At 54.0% G+C, this 4,351-nt stretch overlaps 1 long non-coding RNA gene across 1 annotated transcript; it reads right to left on the bottom strand.

Moving 5' to 3' along the window:
- Positions 1–976: 976 nt before the first annotated feature.
- Positions 977–4,308, bottom strand: LOC116834370 (uncharacterized). Its single transcript, XR_004375920.2, has 2 exons — positions 2,651–4,308; positions 977–1,792 (listed from the first exon to the last, which is right to left on the bottom strand). It is a non-coding gene; the product is annotated as an uncharacterized LOC116834370 (long non-coding RNA).
- Between the last annotated feature and the right edge of the window lie 43 nt (positions 4,309–4,351).

Raw genomic sequence — 4,351 nt, 5'->3', positions numbered from 1 at the left:
CCACCCTGTAAAAAAACAACCACCCCAAGTTAAATTTTGTTGCAGTGGTAAATATGCACAGCCGGACACACATTCTCAGTCATTTTACACTGAATGGAGGTTGGCTGTTGTGCCCCTTGTAGGTTGTATCTGGGTGTGGGGGGGTATAGTTTAAAAAAACAAAATCCACAACTAGGAACTGGCACATGTGATCAGCTAAGGAGTAAGCACATGGGCCTCTGACTGGTGGATGAACCAAGTGCACCAATCTAGGTGAGTTTCAGTCTTCAAAAGGTTCCCTCCAGCCCTTCCCCCTTGGTACCCTCCAAAAGGAGTTGTCAGTGGACAGACAGAACAGCCTAGCTGGGTCTATCCTCATGAGAGTTGCTATTTCCCAGCAAGCTACAACTCCACACTGGCCCTTTTTCACGTTGCCCCTTTCAAGTGGGACGTAGAACCTCAAGGAGTTTTAACCAGTGCTGGCCTCCCCTCCTCCCCCCAGGGAACATGCACACAGCTGCCTTACTGCACTGGCTTGCTTTTGGTTCGTTTAGGAGGCTCTTGATCCTCCTGGGAGGTCAGAATATCAGCAACAGGGAGATTCACTGGGCTGGGGGCCTGGCCAACAAGAAAGTCTTTTAAAAAGAGTCCAGTTAAGCAACTTCACATAAACCGAGGACACTGAACCCTCCTGCCAGGAGAATAAGCAGGACTCAGCAATCCTGTGCTCCAAACGGCCGAGGCTGTCCTGGGCGCCAGGAAACAATCCCCTCCCCAAGGCTCATTGCAGGGACCATTAAGACATCCTTTTTCTACCTTGCTCTTCCACACTAAGTTTCCCTTTGGTCTTGGGCAGGTGCCCCCGAGGGAGGTTGCCCATTTCAAACGGCCGAAGGCCTGGCTTCAGGGTTCTGATAAGCTCCCAGCCATTCCTGAGACCATAAATTCAGCTCCCCTCCTCCCACCTGATTTCCCCAGTTAATTACTAAACTGTTAATTTCAAGACCAAACATCGCTTGTATTGCTAGCAAAAGTGCATCGTAAAACGAAAGTGTAAACGAGTCCCTCCTCCACGCATCACCGTACCAGAGACTCGGCTAACACAGCGATTGATCGCCACCACAAGGAAAGAGCTTTAACCAAATGGGGACGGGGAGCTTACAGGGAAAACACAATCTTTAAAAGAAAAGCAGAATTTCATAACACTAAAAAGAGGAAGGTCAAAGACTGACAACTCAGCACTCTGCACCGAGACTTAAATTAACTTCGGCGATAAAGAAGCGACAGGGAAAAAAATTCTCCATAGCCCACCCCCCTTGAAATTGTCTTCGGCTTCTTTTACGCCAGCAATGTTTTTTGAGTCTGTAGAGTTGATCCCCATTTTCAAACTAGTTAATAGAATCAAAAGAAATTCACGTCGTGGGTTTGGTTGGTTGGTTTCCTTGTTAAATAGCTTAATGCTCTCCATGGACTGCACGACAGACAGGCCTGGGAACGGCGGCAAAGTCTGACTGGGTAAACGACCACTGGGTGGATGTGGTGCTGGTGGAGGAAAAGCAAAGCAGTTTGGGAACTTCCCTCCCCCCCTCCCCATCCACACATGTGGTGCTAGGCTGCGAAGTCATGATGGCTCTTCCTCCACCCCCATCCAAATCAGAGGGAGGGAAGGCCTTGCAGATCTGATCAGGAATCTAGACCCATCCGTAGCCAGAGTTAAAGGCGATACTGCACAAACTGATCCGTTATGTCCCTGGCAGATCACTTGTGGCGCTGGATGGTTTTTCTCTTCCTCCTCTTGAAGAAACAGCAGCACCTGTGGAGAAAGGCAGATGGGCTGTCATGGCCCCAGACCTGCACTTGTCCTCTAAGGCCAACAGCAGGTTCCTCCTGATTCCAGAAGGGACTGGACATTGCAAGGGGGAATGAGAATATCTGGAATCATCGCAGTTCATGATAACATGGGTGGGGTTTTTTTGGGGGGGGGGGTGGAGGGGGAGGTGTTCTTGAACCTCCTGCCTCGGGGCTTAAGTCGATCTCTATTAGTGACCAGGAGGTGGCCTGCATGGGGGCAGATTCTCCCACATCTGCTGCTGGGGGATTCTTACACCTTCCCTCCAAAGCAGCAGGTGCTGGCCGCTATCAGAGAGGGGATATTGGGCGAGATGGACCATGAGTCTGAACGCATCTGGCCAGCCCCACAGTTCTAAAGACCAGCAAGAAGTGGATGTGGGTTTGGGTCCCATCTCTCTATCATTCCCTGGTCAATGAAAAAAAGGGCCAGACCGCAAGACACTGGGGTGGGGTGGGGTGGGGGGGGGACATTTCACAGGAGTTGAGGGGGCACTAGTGAGATCACCACCCTTAGGAAACTGACAAGCGCTCTGGCAGATGAAGATAAAACGCTGGTCAGCGCGGGAGCCAATGATCCCGCCCATGGCTACAAGTCCAGGCCAGGATTTAGGGGAGAGCCTGTGTGGTAGCACAGGCTGCGTTCCTAGGAACTAGAATGAACCCCAGGGTCTGTCTCTGGCCAGCAACCTCAGTACAGCATCCCCTGCAGATTGAAAACAGACAAATCCTGGCTCTTGGGAGACACCATGTGGTGACATTCGGGAGAGCAGGCTGTGAGCCAGAGAGACCAGCAGCCTGGTAGATTCAGCCAGGTCCTTACTTTGTATCATCCGCTACCTCCACCTCGGCAGGCGCCGTGATCGGGGCATTCGAATGTCCTGCGGTTGGGTCGTCCGTGTTCAGTTCTCCGTTGGTGGAACTCATCACCTGGGAGGAAAAGTTGGACAGTCAGAGACTAGATATGTTCAAGCAATACAGAGGGCAGAGAGGAGAACAGAGGCTGTTCATTAGCCCTGTTCCATCTGACACTGAATCCCCGTTTCCCTACTCCAGGAAGGCATCAACAGTGCCCGACCCTGCCTTCCCCACAGGGCGTGTTATATAGCGCAGGGGGCAGGTCGAAGCAGCAGCCCCATAGAGAAACTGCCACAATGTAAGAGCCAAGTTTTCTTCTAAGCACCCGGCCTGGGAGGCAATCTACAGGTACCAGCGGTCAGGGGGAGGGAAATGCCAGTACCCGGGACTGCTTTGCCTGGGGTGGCAGCATTGCTGAATCATATCTGTCCCGGGGCAAGCTGGCAATGAGTGCCATAGCTAGACTAGCTAGAGGGGCCGGACCTCAGCCTCCCAGCAATTGAGCAAGCTCGCATCGCTTGCGGAGAGGAGTGCCCTCCTGTCTTGCAGCAGAGGAAGGGTTTTCCAGAAGGCTATTTAGCAGGGCCTGCCACACAACATGCCTGGATAGGGCCCAGATTTCATTTCTGTAGCAGTGAAACCCGGCTCTTCCTGTGCGATCAGATCAAAACTCAGTGAACCTCAGAAACCGCTTGCCAATGGCAACCCAGCAAGCCGGGCAGCGCTTCGCTCCATGGCCATTCGCATCCCGGAGAACTAGGCCAGTGGAGCAGCAGTGCACAAAGCTGGTGGGCTGGGGGTTCTGTAAAAACAAGCAGGGGAAGGCAAAGCCCCTGGGGCTACCCTGAGGTTTTAGCTATTCACATGCCCTGGATTCCCACTAACTTCCACTGGCCCAGACACATCGTCCCACCTTGCACCCACGTGCTGTGGATTCACTCTCCCTGGCTCTGTATCCTTTGCTTCCGTGCCGTTCGCTACTCTCCTCAGTGGCGGCTCTTTCCCTTGCAGCAGCTAACACTGGCTCACGCAGCAGATGGGACAGAGCAGCGCCACCAATGGCTGCGACACACCAGGGCCAAGCCCCTCGCACGCCAGCAGGTCCCGTGACCTCACCACACACCGCTACAGAAACGAAACCAGCAGCTGCTTCCCAGTGCTTCTGTTCTTGCTACAATTGTCCCTGGATAGGGATTGCTTCCGATTTCAGCCCCAGTGCTCCTGGGGGACGGAATCTAAGTGGCAGCAGCAGGGGCCAGGCCAGCATTGCAGCAGCTGAGCAACTCTGATCCCCTCACCACCTCTGCACACTGCCCTCTAGGCAAGGCCAGGTGACCTGGCTTATGTCCAGGCCTAGTCCGTGAACTCTGGCTGTCCCCACCCCTTCCCTGGGAAGGCCTAACCAGCCTCGCCTAGCAGTGGGGGAAGCAGCGCTACGCAAGCTCATGCCCAGCCGCAGTGACACAGGCTGTGCCTTCACAGCAGCGCAGTACGGTCGGGTCAGCATTGCTGGGGGGAGAGCAGTCAGGCCACATGTGAACAGCACAAAGTGACTGGCACAGCAGCCAGGGAGTGGTGCCCACAGCCGCCACATTGTGCCAGCTCGAGCGGCAGCCTGCACCCCCCCCCCCCCGTTAAAAGCTCCCCCACATTGGAGCTATAACTT

Source organism: Chelonoidis abingdonii, chromosome 1, assembly GCF_003597395.2.
Source record: "Chelonoidis abingdonii isolate Lonesome George chromosome 1, CheloAbing_2.0, whole genome shotgun sequence".
NCBI classification, from domain to species: Eukaryota; Metazoa; Chordata; order Testudines; family Testudinidae; genus Chelonoidis; species Chelonoidis abingdonii.
The sequence above is the reverse complement of the archived record's forward strand: the minus strand, read 5'-3'. Positions and strand labels throughout refer to the sequence as shown.